Genomic DNA, 18,864 nt, shown 5'->3' with positions numbered 1-18,864 from the left:
ATAGTATCTGCAAGCAAAAATGCTTAGTGCAAAAGAAATTTATCAGCATAACACACCTTAATTGAGCATTTCAGACAAACCTTGTCTCGCTTGCTGCACATATCTTTGCATTTTTTTAATCAAATATGTATTGTATTGATTGATGCCGCGTTTACATACTTAATGTATACATACATAGAATTAATTCTGTTATATATTGTACATTGTACATTCAAAATCAAAAACTTAATTTATGATTATGTGTGTGTTACGTAATCTGATAATACTACTAAATATTCCATTACTGCGTTAAACTTTATTTCGAAATAATGGAAATAGTAGTGAGACCTACCAAGGTGTAAATTTTCTTGGTATACAATATACAATGATAATAAAACTACAAATAGAGGATAATCTTAATACAATTTTATACTTGCATCAAATATTGTCTACTGTCTTTCACTTAATTGAAACATACGTATATACATACGTATATACATACTACCATTCACAATTCGATTCGCTGAGTTCAATGACGTCAAAAGAGAAACGTAAGAGAGAATAATACTCTGACTTCTTCTGAGCAGAAAAAAATCTAGATTCGCGTAGGAGTATCTGGCTTTTGGCCAAAGATCGCTCTTCTGTCGGCTACTTGGCTAGCTGTTTCAAACTGATTCGCTAAATAGCTTTTGCTTATCCTACAACCACCTACGACACTACGAGAAGTTATTGTAACTCGATGTGAGTGTGTTTCGCGTTTTTCGCGATACGCAACAATACGCGTATGTGCTAAGTACGGTGCTAAGTTGTTATTCGATTTAGTAATTTCCACAGTTCTGTGAAATATCATTTTATTTGATACGTGTATGTGATATCTTCATCAAGAATCAAGAAAAATTTGATCGCTGCATCGCTACATCGTGATTTGTGCGCATTAAACAATGCAATGTGCAACACTAGGTAATGTGCATTTACATATAAATTTTGAGTAGAAATATAACTCGCAATTTTTCATAATATTCAAATTTTATATTGCGATATCTGAGGACATCTGAAAAATCGCGCGACAAATTATTACTACAAGTTCTCTTGATATAAGTTATAAGTTACTTTTCGCTGAAATTAAGCATATTAAATTATTACAAGAAATAGAGAATAAATTGACTTATTATCAAAATTTATAATTAAAAAAAATGACCTTAATAATTTGTAAAATTTATACAGTTTGTTGTAGCATTTTTAATATTTTACAATGCATTGGCAATAAAACAAGTATTTGACATTGCGGCACCTATGATGCTAATGCAATGTATATAAGTCTTGTGCTAAAAATATTCTCTCGATTGTGTGATATGTGGAGTGTACATAAAGAGATGAAGTATAGAAAAACAAGATAATGCAAATTAATTAAAAACACGATCATTTTTTTATTTTTATATTAACATTTATAATTACATATAAAAAGTACTTTTGGTTTGTGTTTAAAATTTGTATAATTAAAAATTTAATTTTACCTCTAATAAATATTTATTTATATTGCATTAATATTTATTTACAATAAAATGTTGACGATTTTATTAATACAAAATATATTGTTTGCTTTTTAAAGATACTTCTTCGCGTATTGTAAAAGAAGATGTTAACTCGAAAAAATGCGATCATCAAAGTTCTAAAAGCAAAGAGAAACCTGGTATAAGAAAACTTTTTAGAAATGGTAAAAAAAATATATGAAATGTATATAATCAAAAATATATCAAACATTTTAAAATCAAATATTCAACATTTTATTATTGCAGCTTGGCGTAGAATAAAAATGATGAGCGGTGGAAGCGATCGAATAGAATCAGATAATGATGACATCTACTTATATCGTATGTAGCCATACTTTTATTTATTTGATTAATGTTATTTTTATTAATGTTATTTTTTTATTAATATTTATAGAAAATTAAAATGCTTATATTGTACACATAAAGAAGTATAATGCAATTCACTAACATGTTTTATCAACTGTTGGCATGTATAACATATATAAAGCAAGATAATTAATTTTACAAAATATTTAGCTTTACAATTATTAACACTTTTATATATATATTTATATAAAATGCAATACAGCATATTTTTTCTATTAATAAAATTATATATACTGAGAAAATTACTTTAAAAATATTCAAAGATTTTAAATAGCATTAAACATATTGCTAGATGTCAGCACAAATCACTTTCTTGTGCTACTCAATCTTTATCAACGAATGGTAGTCGAGATAATAATAGCTGATATTTATTAATTAAAGTTTTAATTAAATTTATAAAAAATATTTTAATTTATAAATTTTTATATTATAACTTATATAAATTATATTAAGTTATATATAAAATTATTAATAAGACATTAAATTATTAATTTGTTTAAAAAATGAATTCTGCACAGTAAAAAGAATATAATTAATGACGTCAAATAATTCTTTTTAATGGTGCCTGAGTTTTTTATTAGCTATATTTATATTTTATTTCTATCATTCTTCTCTATTTCTTTCTTTTTTCCTTCTTTCTCCCTCTCTCTCTCTCTCTCTCTCTCTCTCTCTCTCTCTCTCTCTTTTTCAAGATATTATATTTTTCAAGATATTATATTATAGCAAAAATATCTCCGAAATCGTATACTTAATTGGGTAATAAATGATAACTTTTGTATATTAATGTTAAGTATATATTTATTCTAATTAGAGATAATGGAAGTGTAAATACAAGAAAGGACGTCGAGAGTAATCTTTATAGACACAGTTATGGAAATTCAACAAGATTTTCCTTTATAAATTTTAAGTATATATTAATTCTTATTAATTATGTCAACTTGTTTCCGCAATTCATTAAAGCAATTGATAAATATGCGGTATTAATTACATAAATTATAACATGTATAGAATTTTTTTTTAAATAACGTCTTACAATCGCATACTACAAATGCAATATTCTTACAAAGAATATATAATAGATCAATTTTCACAAAACTTTTCATATATCAATTTACTATTTCTAGATATGCATGAAACATTCAAATATGTAGAACTTTGACATCAGAATCGAGAATTTCTCTTGGTTTAACTATGCAGTTATACTTAGAGTAAACTATTAAATTTGTTTAGGAAAATTTAATGTAAATAGATGCATAAACTGTTATAGGAATATTCATATATAGTGTTCTAAATTAGTACGTTCTCTGAACAAACAATATTAAGAACTATCTAATATAAATATTAAAAATTATAATTTCTTGAAACATAATATAATACAGTAAAACTATAAAAGATTTTTATCTTATAAAATATATACGTCAGATCACCGTCACACAAGTAAAATTATATAATTTGAATACTTAATTTACAGAAAATTTAAAGTAGAAGTATAATAAATGAAAATGTAATTGTCAAGTTTCCGACATATGATATGACAATGGGATGTAAATTTTTGAGGATATTTTCCTTACAATATTAGAACGTAAGAAATCTAGCTGTAAGGAGAGAGAAAAAAAAATTTCAGACTACGTCTCAGGTATTAGTAATAATAGTCGCTACAAAATATATAAGTATGGTTATTCAGAGAAAATAATATTTAATAATTAATATTTAATAAATAATAATCCCGATAAGTAATAAATTTTGTGTACAGCAATGATATAATTTATAAATATAAATTATAAATTTGCAATGATATAATTTATAAATTTGCAATGATATAATTTATAAATTTGCTTAGTAAAAAATCTGCTTAGTAAAAATTATTAAATTTTATGGCCATCATTTATTTGTTCCACATGTTTAATCATAAGATTTAATTTAAACGTATTTTCTGTTAATTTATAAATAATTTATAATTATTTAGAGAAGCTAAGCATTTCAAAGTATTTTCTAAATTACTTAAGCGTTATAATATGTATTGATGCTGTTTTAAGAACTTCAAAGTGACATTAAATTTTTACTTTATACATAGGTAAAATTTTGCTTGAAATGTGTTACTGCAGTTTTTTACCTACAGTTATTTATCTTTTTAAGGGAATTATGTTAAGTATATTCACGACAACTTGCTGAGTTTTACGAATGAAATCACGAATAATAACATGCAAGCTAAAACTGTCTCTTAGTTTGCATGCAAAATTCGCATTAGATTTCGCATGAGTTTATACAATTTATAGCGTGATTATCTGCAGGTTATTCTTATTTATTAATATTTACTTTGTAATTTATTTTAATGAACATAAAGATATCTCCTTTTTCATTTCATATAACTTTGAATGTTATGTATATTTGAAATCAATATTAAGTAACAATTTTAATATATTTTTCCGTATTAATAAATTTTTTATCCTTGATAAAGAACACATAATTTAAAATGTATTAGGTTATATTTGCAAAAAATTATTAATTAATAAAAATATCTTCATATTTTATCCCCCATTTTCCATTATTTTTATAAAATTGTTATTTTTTTAAACAATTATTACAAATAATTATTCTTTAGTAAACAATGCAAATAAATCACTTTTCCGTTATCTCAATAATTGTACCTCTAGCTGCTGTAACAAGCAATAATTATTTACAGTATCATACACATTTAATATTTTTTGAAAGAAATAAGACGTGTGAATATTTCATAATTTTTTCAGCTTTCTCTCACTTCTTCCTTGATATTTTTTCCATGTCCTAAGACATCTGAATCACCAGCAAGCAGAGGCGTTGCCATGATACTATTTATCTCCATCCTGGCGGTCTCCTTATCTAACCGAAACAACTTCCACGTCTCGCCATTAATTCCTGCCGGGAGCTACAATTAACTTCGCTTCTGGAGCGAAAATGAAAAAATCATGCTGATCCTTAACTGTCTATAGTTATGCCTTCCATCTATCTCTTACCGTTTTAACTGGTGGATAATAAATAATACAAAATGTCATTTGAGAAATTACATTGTTAGAATGCTTTATGAAATATCTTACTTACTTTATAACTGCTAAAAGGTATTCTATATTTTACGACTTTATATCATTTGCATAATTGAACGTAGAATACACGAGATAAAACTATATTGCATACGATTTAAATTTTTTCTAGTTATTTCATATTGTAGAATATTTTGATAATCGTACTTTTTAATTTTTTTTTGAGAATTTCTTATCTAATATAATTTTTGAGTGCAGAGTACATTTATCTTTATATTTGTAATGCACGTTCATATTTTTATATTTTTTTATTTTTAAGAATTGAACAAATAAAAATTATATGTAATAATATGATATAATCAACACAAATAAATTTCAAAAAATCGTGAAATTCAGAAAAGTTAGCTTTTGATTATGATAATATTACATTAATAATTAAAATACAGAATAATAAGTAGTAAGACGATATTCAATACTTCCTACGCTTAAGAATATTTATGATATGTTACATTATTTTTAAATGAATCTTCTCTTTTTAAATGAAGTACTATAAACAAGTAACATCATGTTAGGTATTCAAAATTACTTCTCTTGAAGGTTTACTACCGCTATGATTGTTGGTTAGAACACGTAAACATGTCGCAATTATGTATGCAGCTGTTTGTGCACTAAATGCAAACTAAATTATAAAGAGCACCTGTCGTTTAAAGAGTTCTCGAGAGTTGAAGCAATCTCACATAACGTATATTTGAGTAAAAGAGCATTCTCGTAATACGCTTATTAGTACGCGACATAAATACACATACACTAAAGTATTTCGACAAATACTTAAAAAAATATAAAATATGTTATGTATAAAAAGTGTTTAAATAAAATTTATTATTATTTGAATTACATAGATTTTTTGTCAAAAATCTAATAAGTTGAAATGTATAAAGTTAATAGATATAATTATCATTATAACTTTTTGACATATGAACAAAGATGCTTTATATTCAAATAGTCTTATTCTTATTATGAAATAATAAGATTTATTGGCAAAATTTATTGGTAAAATAATTTATTGGCAATTAACATACAAAAATATGAATTTATTTTTAATTTTTTTTAATTTTTAGTCATACATTAATAAATGCGTAAAGTGTTTTAAGCATTTGATCAGCGTTTCATGTTTAAATAATAATTATTAACATCATTATGTAATAATCGATAAAAAAGAATTTTTTTGAAAAATATAATTATCTTTGATTTCATAATAATTTATTCATATTGCAATAATAAGTATGATTTAAATTAACATCATGATTAACTTCTCGAATGTCAATGAATTGAGTATACTTTTCAACTTTCTATAATCCATCAAGTATAAGTATCGCAAATCTAAACTTGGTATTCGGCGAAAATATAGATTATATTCCAAAGCCCTCCTTTCACGTTTCACAAATTTCAATTTCCTTACCTCGTTGGCGTCAATAATTCTGACGGAGCGCGCTATGGTTGACAGAAGCCAAATGGAAATCGGGGTTGCAAAAGGAGATAAGACATTGATCTGCTTTCCTCAAAGTTTAAGAAATATAACGATGTGAAAATATATTAACACAGATCAGTGATCCACTTTTTCTAAGTGGCTCGAAATTGAAAGAGACAAAATGCTTTTTCGGCATAAAAAAATACTTTCTTATGAGCATTTATGATAACGCGTAATATTTTTATTCATAAGATTATAGAGATTATAAGAATGTCATTAAAATTTTGTTGTTTTTAGTGTGTATTTATTTTGCGTGAGAAACATCAGTATAATAGTTAATATAACAAAAAAGAAATTTATTAAAAAAATATTTTTAGATATTTGTGAATGTATTAAATTTAGAAGTTGGCTTAATTAAAGCTTTAAAATTAACAATATATATATATATATATATATATATATATATATATATATGACGAAAACAAAATTATAAAAAAATATACAAAAATAGTTATAAATTTTTGATTTTAATGATGATATGTATTCTTTAATTGCCAACTTGCATGATTTGATGATTACATTTAACATAATAGTACAATTAAAATATACTAATTTATGTATTATGATAAAATTATGATTTTTATTTCTATATATAGAAAACATTACTTCTTTGAAAATAGAACATTCAATGTTAAACGTAAATAATGCTATTCATTTGATTCAATCGTTATATTGATTTTAGTAGCAATTGTTGTTTAGTTTAAAAAATTTTTTGTATCTTTACAGAAATGCAGCTTTTTAAAACATTTTAACATCCATACAATCACATCCAACCAATATCCATGCAACCATGATAACATCAATTCTACCAAATTCCATTACGTGATCTAAGGTTACTACAACCTATGATCAAATTTCGGATCAAAGAGAGAAGTGCGTTTAATTTGATATATTGTGGTCTATTGTGATCTAATTCGGTCTCGTAATTGCCCTGCTATTGCCACAATCCAAATTTTCGTTGGCAACCGGTAGCTTTCGCATTAAAGCCACTGCGGTTATTGTAAATTGGGGCAGACTTGAGAGTGTATGCAGCGGTCACAGATTTTGCCACTTGGGAACTTCCGGTATCACGATGTGGCGATACAATTTGAGAGGCAGTTAAAACTGACCCTGGAGACTTAGAGCATCAACCTCCAAAATGCTTTAACCTTTGCCGCTTGCACATTCCATCGCCATACATAGAGAGTACATCTCTAAGTTTACGCGACACGTGATACTGTAGTATAAATTTACGGTTATCACTGATGTTCCTTTAAAATATATGTATAGTATATATATATATATATGTGTGTGCGTATATGTGTGCGAATGTGCATCCGTACGTGTGTGTGTGTGTGTGTGTGTGTGTGTGTGTGTGTGTGTGTGTGTGTGTGTGTGTGTCTCATCTCAATAAAAATACGTATTAAAAATAACTTACCAAAAGGATCACGTTTCCAAATGCATACGTATCTTTAATCTCTTTTTCAAGGTAGAAGGTAGATAACATTTCTTAACCAGGTCACCGTATGTTGAATTGGCTTAATACATTTTATTTGCAACGAGCATATTTCTACGACGACAAGCTCTGCCCTACGTCTGTTCTATACTCCGTCTATGCAACCGTCCGACTTCAGTCGGTACTTTATCATTTTCATCTCCCGAGAGAACTTTGCAATTAACTTTTGCAATTAACGTTGTGACAACTAGAGAATGTTAATTTGAGCAAGTTACCGCCAACCATTCATGATAGCGAAAACTATCTTTTTTGTCCGCGACACCGGCAATATGATTACTTTCCCTTTTAGATAAGATGGTTGGTCCGCCTATCTTTCTCTCCCGCACTTCACAAAATCGTCGTAGAATGCCCCGGAGCGATCCTCGTAATTATCGGAAATCGACTTTAAAGTTGTCAAGGTCTTTTTTACTCTCTTCTGGAGTTCGCGGAATTAGGCAACTCGAGATATATCCATGCCGGAGTTAAGTGGGCGAATTTCCGTAACGCTACTTTATCCCGTACCTTAGTACCAAGTGTTCCCGGAAGCTCCCCTTTAATCGAGGCGCGGAATTTTACTCCATATTTTTGACGGAGCTTTGTGCGCTAACATACGCGTTGGCGGACTCGTCGACATGATGTATTCTAAGCACGAACAAGTGGGCTACGTATCATCGATTTCTCGATGAGAATAAAATTCATGCATATACTGCGATTATATGGAGTATCGCGCATCTTCGGAAATTGGCGGATGAAGCAAGTAAAATTGATCGCGCACGTGCACGATTTTATGGAAAATCCCGTAGCAATTCGTACTTATCCCTTTTAACTAGACATAGAATCGCGGCTTGGTTTCATCACGAGTGCTCTTATGTCTGTCACCGCAAATTGCAGTATGCCATCTGTACGCACATGAAAAGAGACGACTGTGCGATGATGTGCTACATTTGTTAACAATGAAAACGAGGTAAATGGCGAGAAATATGCGAGAAATATTCTCATGGTGGAAAATATTAAAACTTTTTTAAAAAATCAAAGACAAGTGAAAAAAATAAAAAGCTTATATAAACTGATAATAAATTAATGGATACCTTTGATATAAATTTTTGAAGATAAATATAAGTGTATATTAATATATATACAATTACTATTAACATTATACAATAAATACAAAATTGACATTTTATTTCTTTAATAAAAAGTATCAATGTCTTATATAATTTTCGAGATGCAATAAATCATATAACCATATGTCTACAGTTATTTTAAGTAATTATCTCACTTTGCAAAAGAAAAACATTTTATTTTGTCATTTTTGTCATTTTTGTTGTGTTGTTATTCTTATAAAATATTAATAGATTATTCTCTGAGTAGATTTCCACTATTCACAAATAAATGATATAATTAATATATATTTTTGTTACACGTATGTCGAGCGTGTTCTGCATTGTGTCGCATTGCGCAATTTTACAATGCATGTTTTGCAAATGTTTACGTTCTTTTGCATATATGTTACAAAAATGAATATTTTCACATTTTGTTTTAAATACTTCTATTGATATCTGTAAAAATTCGTCCAACGTAGGATTTAATCAATTTAGATTTTTTATTGAACAATGCCTATCTTTTACAAATCTATCGCGTGCAAAGTGACATGGAAAACTAGATATCGATGGATAAAATTCATTTTACAGATTTTCACGTTTGTGAAAAAACGTCTCTTATCTTTATCCGATTTTACAGAAAATTGATTGTAATCTCAATATATGATTGATAGAGACACGAAGTATTATAAAACGCAATAACAACCATAACCATTTTAATGTTACAAATTGACATACGGAAAATTTAAATATTTAACATTTAAATTTAATTTCCGTACAGTTATTGATTTTCAATAATATTACTAAAATCAATAATATTAATGGAATCAATTAATTCTTTTTTTCTAAAATACTCAAACATTTCAACAGTTAACATTTTCTTTTAAAATTATGTTATTCATATCAATTAATTTTTCATTTAATAAGGCTTTTAAAAATTTAATAAGGCTTTTATTATAAGAAAATATCACATAGAGTAAACATTTTTATTTATTTTTAATACATATACACATATGTATATAAATAGTTATAAAGTTTAGCACATAATAATAAAACATCACATGTACTTATTTGCGTATCGAGTTTTCATCACGTATTGGTCTAATAATACTTCTGTCATGGGGCTACTAGAATGGCTAGCGACAGGACGTTGCAAACTGAATCGTGCACACGTCATCCACGTTATAACGAGCCAATCTAACTCGGCGTCGCGAGGAAGATAGAACCGGAAATAGACGCGGTTTCACGAGATTCTCGTTTGGCGAACTGAAAAAAACTTGCGGCCAAAGGAGTGAATCACACGATGCACTCGAGATACAGGAAATAAAAGTAGAAATTGTAGTGGCACAGTGAAATTCCGATGAACAAATTTGCACATGCATAAGACTGAATTATTCAAAAGACATCCGGTTAGCAATCATTTCAACACATAGTTTGAAACGTAAGTTATTAATATTTTAACAACACATAAAATTATTCAAATATTTGTATTAATTTTTATTATAGTTAAAGGTATAAATTTTGACTGTGCAATTTTATAATAAATATTTTAAAATAAAAAGTTGAAATCTTTGGATGATCATTTATATTAAGTTAATAAAAAATAATAATTATTTCACTTTCAAACGATAATATTAATATAATGTAGAAATACAAAATAATTTAGACACCTTTCATAAACTTTATTAACTATGAATTAGATTTGTTATTAAAATTTGTATTATTATTTAGTATCATTTATAATTATATGTATTATACGTTTAAATATTATTGTGAATAAATTTTATTTATTCAATAGTAGTAATTTTGTGCCATTTTTTTCATTTTTTATTTGATTATAGCTTTAGTAATATCGGAATTACAAACTATAACTATATTATATATTTGAAATGTCTCATTGTAAGATAATGGAGATACTTTTTTATTCTACGAAACAGTTTTGAAACAGAAAGTTTTGTCTTTTGCAAGATGTAGGAAGCAAACTTTCATCCTGTCATTATAGTTAAGTGACTTAAATGAAAATGACGAAGTTTGGTTTTACTCTGAAGAGGCCTATAATTAATTAATTACTTTTGCCTTTTTCCTTATTCTTTTACGTTTCTATATGCTTTTATATTTATTTTTAATTAATATAATATATATTAATATAGATACATAATATATATTAATAGATCCATTAAAATATGCAATAATGTTATGCAATGTAATTTTATAAATTTAGATTGTAAAGTGATGTCTATAATAGAAATGAAATACTTCGATGTTGTTACATGGGTCGGAAATGAGAACGAAATGATTGTGCCCAGTATCGGAAATCGAGTCAGATTGAACTTGTTACATGGTTTCAAATTTCACTTTAGAAATATAAACACAACTCAGAAATCTTACTTTCTCTCTTATTGAGATCTGATTAAGAAGATCTCTTAAATATCATTGTTATAATATTCTTTTAATAAAATATTACAAAAAAAATTATATTTTTTAATACTATTTAATATTATTTAATACTTACTACTTAATATTAATTGATTAATATTAATTTATTAATAATAAGTTACAAACAATTTATAGTGATTATAATATATATCTTATAAATATTAAACTTGGCTAAGATTATGATAATTTAATTGAGACAAATCTCATTAATTTATATAAAGTACATTATAGAAAGATATCATGTATTTATCAGTTTTGTCTATAATTTGTTTTACACCTCGCACATCGAACATCGAATAGATGCCTGATTCCCTTGTTAAATCAGATAATTGAATTTTTCTTTGTTTGGATTAACCCTTGAGGATTATCGACATAGTTTCCGATAAATTACGCTTCAGACTCATTTTTCTTCAGAGTTTGATTTCTTTGTATGAGACTGATCGTATATTGATAATAATTAGATATTGTTTCATTGCTCGTAAAAAATCGAAAAAAATGTCATATTAAATCGTAATTTTTATCGATCATAATTTTTCGTTGAACTTTAATGAATTATAATTTCCACAAAATTTTATAAGATTGTCTTTATTTTTATTTTAATACTACTGTTAACTTAAATATAATTATCATATAGTTAAAATATCTTTTAAAAATATTTTAGAAAATCATATTTTGTGTAAAATTCTTAAAAATTTCTTTGCTTGATACATAATATATATTTTTTTAAATACATAAAAAATTTATATGAAATAAAAGAAAATATACACACTATTACATTTATCTTAATTTAATAAAAATCATATAATTGTTAATTATATATATACAAAATTTTATATATATATAAAATTAACAATTATATATATAAAATGTTAAATAAACATATATTGTTAACATTTTACGATTTAGAAATATTATCTTAAACGTTTATGCAAGCTCTGCATGAAAATATGGAACAAACTGATCTTAATGCATGAAAATCTGCATTACAAATAACAGACCGTTACCATGTTTTTGCATAGCTTTTGTTTTCCGCGTTTTTGCGTTCGCATTCGGTGCAAGCTGGAAGTAGATTGTAGTTTTTAGTGCTGCCAAATAAATATTGTTCTCACCAACTGCAAACAGGAACGTAATCGAAGATTGCGTTACAAGTAATTTGATTATCGATTGGCAATGGTTATTGTGACATAGTACAATAAAATTCTATTCGCTATTAAAACACTAAAAGACTTTTGTGAATGCTTTATGATGACTACGCAAATTTATGTTTTAATTGTATTATTGTTTGTTTGAATTTTTATTGTTACTATATTATAAATTTTATTTGTCAATTTTATTGAAAGACATTTTGAACATATGTACAAGTTTATCAATAACGAATGTACATAATATCAATAATGTATTTTTCAACTGAGAAGTTTCAAGTAGCAATATATATTGCAATCACAGATTTATCGAGATACTTTATTGCTATGATCTGATAAATGATATGGACATGGACATGATATGACATAATATTAAGCTATATTTTTTTCAATATGATTTGCTTAATGTATTGGAAGATTAATTGTTAGATTCTCTATACAATAATTTACATACTAATAACGCGAATAAATATTTGACAGACTAACGCGGCACGGCTCTTTCTATAAATAATAAAAATATTAAAGCTCATGACGCTATGACATTATGTATTAAATAAACTTTTCAGTAAGAATGATTCATCATGGCTTTGCAGATTTTTGCAAAAAGTATGTGTTTATATATATGCATTTACACGTAATATTGAGAGCTACAATTTTGTCACTGTAATAAACAGTCGATGCTTGCATGTCGCATCACGCCACATACAATGTGAACCAGTTCTGTATTCAACGAGTTTCTTAGCTGGCTCTAAAACTATACGCGAACGTGATAAGATTGCCGAGCGTGGCTGATTGTTCACAAAAGCTTGTATGAGATCACAGGATTTCCGTTTCTTCTCATCTTAGATCACTATCAAGAACACGATCTTGCTGACATAAAAAATTGTAATAGAAGCGATGCCACATCAAGGCACATTCTTCCAATTTAAGAAAGAAATGCTTGTTGTTAAATTTTAAAAACAAAAGATTATCTAGATTTAGTATTTTATTACAGTATTTTATTATCTTTTTTCACATAAATATAAAAATGGGTATTTATGGAATTTGAATGTTTTTATCATGCAAATATATTACACAACTATTTTTTGTATTTTTATATATTTGATATATATATATATATATATATATGACATATTTATTTATTATAATTACGTTCTAATATCGAGTTTAATTAGAATTAAAGTTTAAGTAGAATTTAATAAAGTTTAAATAGAATTACTAGAACTTAATAAAGTTCCAGTAAAGCATTGTTAGAGATTTAAAGTTAAAATTATACAAAAGGTTTGTTTAAAGAGTAGATTGGAGACTTGCTCCAAGAGAATTGCTTTAGTCATTAGTATACCAATCATGATTTCTAAACAACGGACGTCCTTAATTTGATCCAAACTACTAAAATCTTATTATCTACTAACGGAAGTTACTAACGACTTGATTATTTCAGAAGTGATACAAGCTAGTTGCTGAAATCTTGTTGAACCCAATACCGTATTTTATTATATAATATACACCGTTTATTAGCATATTTTATCATATAATACATATTAAACTTTAAAATATATATTTCAAATGTATGATCTAATTATTAATCAATTAAGTGTATATTAATATGTTAAATATATATTAATTAGGAATCTTTTATATTTATCAATATATTTAATTATTTAATTAGCACATTATTTTAATAGTTATCTGTCATTTCTTAAATGGATATAAAAACATATTCTAATGTGCATGCGTGATTATATCACATATGATATTCACATTTTATTTAGGGATTATAATGTTACAAGGGCAAGTGAACTAAAATATCCTTCTTAAATATCAACGGGGTCATCAGGTAATATAAAAGTAATTGCGGTCTTCTTAAATAAATATTGTTGTACCGCTCAAGAAAAACTTCAGTATCAGTATCAGAGGCTAAAAATACAATTGTTAATCGTGAAGATACGTGCAGTTAAAAATACTTTTTTTAAATATATGATCTCTTCGTTAATATGAGTATATACGTTTCGCATATCATCGTTGCTTACGGAGATACTGAACGCTTATTATAGAATATAAGCCTTTTCAAAGAATTATACTTTAAATGAGAGAAAAGTGAACAAGTGATAAAAACAAAGAAAAAAAGAAAAAAGTTTAAATTTTATTACAAAAGTTAATAATAATAAAATCTAATTTAGCTTTTGACAATGTTGTAATTACGGTTTCTTCGATAGAGAATTAGGAAGACCTTTAATACCTCGTAAATGAAAGCTGCATTAGGGAGTCTGTGTGACTGACAGTATTGTAACGCAATATAGGCTCTACTGAACTGTTCATAGATCAAGCAGATCGCGTATGAGATGGATGCAAAGATCCTATTGTTCTATCGTATCCCTAGCTTTGATCGTGGTATTTCACAGGTCACAAATTAACGCGCTCGCATTTCGTTAAATGTTATCGTTCACGAGAAATGTTACGTTTCACGGGACCATTAGCCACGCTTTCGACATTTCAAAGTATAGGGCAGAATTACGCCCATACCCGCACATTTTCGTCACCCCTGATGCAAATTTATGGACGACCGCTTGCTAACAAATTCGCTAGCCACACAAGGCTGACCATACGTTGAGTCTCTCCACTAGACTCGATCCGCATGTTACACAGCCTGTCGTTTAAATCAAGAAACGCTTCGATAATGCTACGTGACTGCCTATGATTAATTGATATACCTTACATACACAAAAATCTAAAATAAACGAAGATAAATTTTACGAAAATAATTATATTTTTTCTCAACAAAACTTTTATTCAATTTTCTGTATATTTTAAAATTACAAGAACATTTATAATTAACGATTCATCTATCAGGTATTAATCCAAATTATAACATTATATTTAATTATTATAATAAAAATTATTATAATATGTTGTATTAAGTTTATACATATCATAATTTATATTATATGTGTGTATATGCGTGCGTGCGTGCATGCGCGCGCGCGCGCGCGCGTGTGTGTGTGTGTGTATGTTTATATATATATATATATATTTAATACATATAAATTTAATGCTTGAGAATTTTATTCACCGTAAAATATAGCAAACATATGTAAAATGTCAAAATCTATTATTGTAGAAAATAAAGTACTTGTTTTAACAGATTATATACATTTGTTGCATGATATATTTAATAATATCATTCATTTTTTATTGTAAAATATTAATATATTTTCTGCACTTTTATTACAAATAATTACTGGAAGTTTTATATATTTTTTTTTTTATAGAAGAAGCAGCAATATATCACATGTTTACTTAAAAATTGTAAAAGTTAAAGTAATATTCCTTGATGTACTAAAATCACAATGTATTTTATTTATATACAATAGTATTAGAGCTGATTTAGTCTTTCAATAAAAATGAATTTCTCTTTTTTTCCTTCTTCTTTCTCTCTTTCTCATTTTCCTTGTATCTTCATTTCTTTCTATAAAAAGAGAAGTTTTTCTTTCTTTCAAGAAATTATTAATAATATTCTATTTCATAAAAGTTTACTTGAAGAAATTTACTAAACATTTTTTTATCCATAAACTTGAAAGTATACTCAGTTTACTTTTTCTCGCACTTTTCTCTTACAATTTGTATGTGTGCAATATCATTATAAATATCGTTATACTTCTTCATCCTCGATACGACTTTTATCATCTCAACCCAACTGAATTCTATCTCCTCTAATTCTGCCTCTCTTCTCATCTCGCTTACAGTATCATAACATAGTGGGTTTTCTTTTTCATCGCATACGGCAACTGGATTACATTGTGGCAACAGGTTACCTAGCAACAGCGCTTTACCTCTTCTGGTTAACCACCAGGACCATTGCTGACGCCAGTGATTCCGCTTTCGTTCCCATTTGCCCTCGTGGCTTTCTTCGATTATTTTGCGCAATTTACACTTCGTACCGAACTAAGTTTCTCACAAGTCTCCAGTTAATGTGCTGCCGGTCGACGAAACCATGTTAGCAGACCTTATCATTCTCGCAAAATTTGCTATCTCGAAAAACAGAATAACTCTGGTGACTCACACAGATATTACTGCTAAATATCACTAACGGAGTAGATATTAAGAAGTAGTCTCGTCTTTGTTAAGTATGATCCCTTTGGAATGATCTTTTATGCGCTGAAGTAGGAGAGAAGAGTTATTTAAGAATCCTTCTTTCCCACAACGGTTTCAGAGATTGACAGTTTTATCCAGGTATTTTTGTTCATGACTTTTATAATCTTTAAACAATGACTATTTAGTAAGTTTTTTAAATTAACTTTCTACGCAACATATATAAAAATATTGTAGTTGTATGACATTCAATAAAGTTTCTAAACATTTATAACTTGACCACTTGACTATAATATATATTTAACTACATAAAATTAACTACATAAAATTAACTACATAAAATTAAAAATATATGTATGTGTGTATGTATATATATATATATATATATATATATATATATATATATATATCTTTAATCTTATATAGTTAAGTAATTATATAATTGTATATATTATAAATCTTATTTAACAAATGAATGATATGTAAACAAATATATATATACATAAAGTTTAAAATACAATTGATATTTTTACTGAAGAAAGAAATTGAGTTATCAAACAATATTCCTTCGATGCAGCTATTCTCTTTCTATGCTTACTTTTCCTTTCAGTCCTTCTACAGAACTCATTTCTTAAATCTGTTCTCAACTTCTTTTTACCTTGTAAAAGAAGGTTTTTATCGTTTTGATCGAACGGTCAAATGTTCACATTCTCTTCATCGCATTGTTCGTTCTCTCAAGAAATTTATTTTGATACGTCAGAGGAAAATAGTCTGTTCACAATAGAAGCACAATGGAAATATAGATGAAAAATCAGAGTCATATTGACATAGATATCTTGTTATGTACAAGAATCGTGAATCTATACAAATATATGAGAGTCTATAAAAAGTTACCTGAGCCATTGTGATTTATCGTGAACCTATTACGAAAACGAATTGTTCAAATTTAGATCCACGAGGATGGTATGATAGAAAAGATATAATTTATCTTTTCCGATATATTTAGAAAATAAACGTATGAAAACTATAATTTAATAATTTTTTATTTGCAAATAAATGGACTGTTACTGAAATTCATTTGCTTTAACTCATTCGAGACAAAAGACCTTGTCATTAAAAATTGTTATAAAATTGATAAATTCAGAAAATCAAATTTATGTACATTAATCCTTATATTCGATAATAATTTAACACACAGCCAAAATTTTTTAAAACATATTAGTCATCCATCTCAATTAATTTTAATAAATCACCAAAAAAAATCAATAACTGAATTGAAAGATCAATTGATTGATTGATACTGTGAATATATGAGTATTTTATAAACATCACTAGAACATATTAGAAAAAAGAATATTTATTATCTAGGCATTATATCGAGGATAATACAATAGTGCAGTAAGATACATTTAATTTCTGACCTCTTTCCATGCACTATCTATGCAGAAGATAATCTCTGACGTATCAAATACGAGAACATTGGATATATCCTTTCACGTGAATTTTACTTAATAGTTTCCGATTTTATCAGTGTTTTCTTATTTTCGCATTTACGTAAACAGTGACTATCTTTACTCTTATGCTAAACTATAATAAAATCTGAAAGAAAGAAAATCGTTTTCTCCTTGTATGCCATTATACGTAGCACGAGAATATAACAATAGAATAGTATTCTTTAAATCGTATGAAATGTTTTTCTTATTTTTAGAATTTTATCTAATATATTTCATTTTATAATTGTAAAGAGATAACAGCGAGAAAATATGTATTCGTAATTTAATTTCCTTATAATAATTACATTCTTTTCTTCCATGTTAAAGCATAATAAACTCAGCTAATGTTTGTATCGATTTTTAAAGAGTCGCATCGCCATTATGCGTACGTGATACAGTTTATTTCGTTAAATATGAAAAATACGTGATTATGATAACCGTATCTCATAAAACTATGTGTAAATTTTAAAAGCGCTGGTTATGACGCTGGTCTTTCGCTATATCTAACGGGTTAGGATTCCGGGTCGGATTGTTGATGTTATTGCTCATACATCATCGGGAAAGAAAGCAATATTTATGACATGCAATATATCACTGTATACCGCATATATTGTAATGAAATCTACATAATACATGTTTTGTATAAGCGCATATCTTTATTTTACTGCGTATATACTTTTCAATAACATC

General features: G+C 26.9%; 1 long non-coding RNA gene across 3 annotated transcripts in view; it reads left to right on the top strand.

The window, feature by feature from the left end:
* The first annotated feature begins 657 nt into the window (after positions 1-657).
* Positions 658-18,864, top strand: part of LOC148937953 (uncharacterized) — an 88,110-nt gene continuing 69,903 nt past the window's right edge. For all 3 annotated transcript variants that reach the window (XR_016141389.1, XR_016141388.1, XR_016141390.1), the window contains exons 1-3: positions 658-939; positions 1,589-1,693; positions 1,776-1,850. This is a non-coding gene — a long non-coding RNA (uncharacterized LOC148937953). The remainder of the gene's footprint in view (positions 940-1,588; positions 1,694-1,775; positions 1,851-18,864) is intronic.

The sequence above is a fragment of the Pogonomyrmex barbatus genome, unplaced genomic scaffold, assembly GCF_055798465.1.
Source record: "Pogonomyrmex barbatus isolate J1 unplaced genomic scaffold, ASM5579846v1 scaffold1, whole genome shotgun sequence".
In the NCBI taxonomy this organism is placed as follows: domain Eukaryota; kingdom Metazoa; phylum Arthropoda; class Insecta; order Hymenoptera; family Formicidae; genus Pogonomyrmex; species Pogonomyrmex barbatus.
The sequence above is the reverse complement of the archived record's forward strand: the minus strand, read 5'-3'. Positions and strand labels throughout refer to the sequence as shown.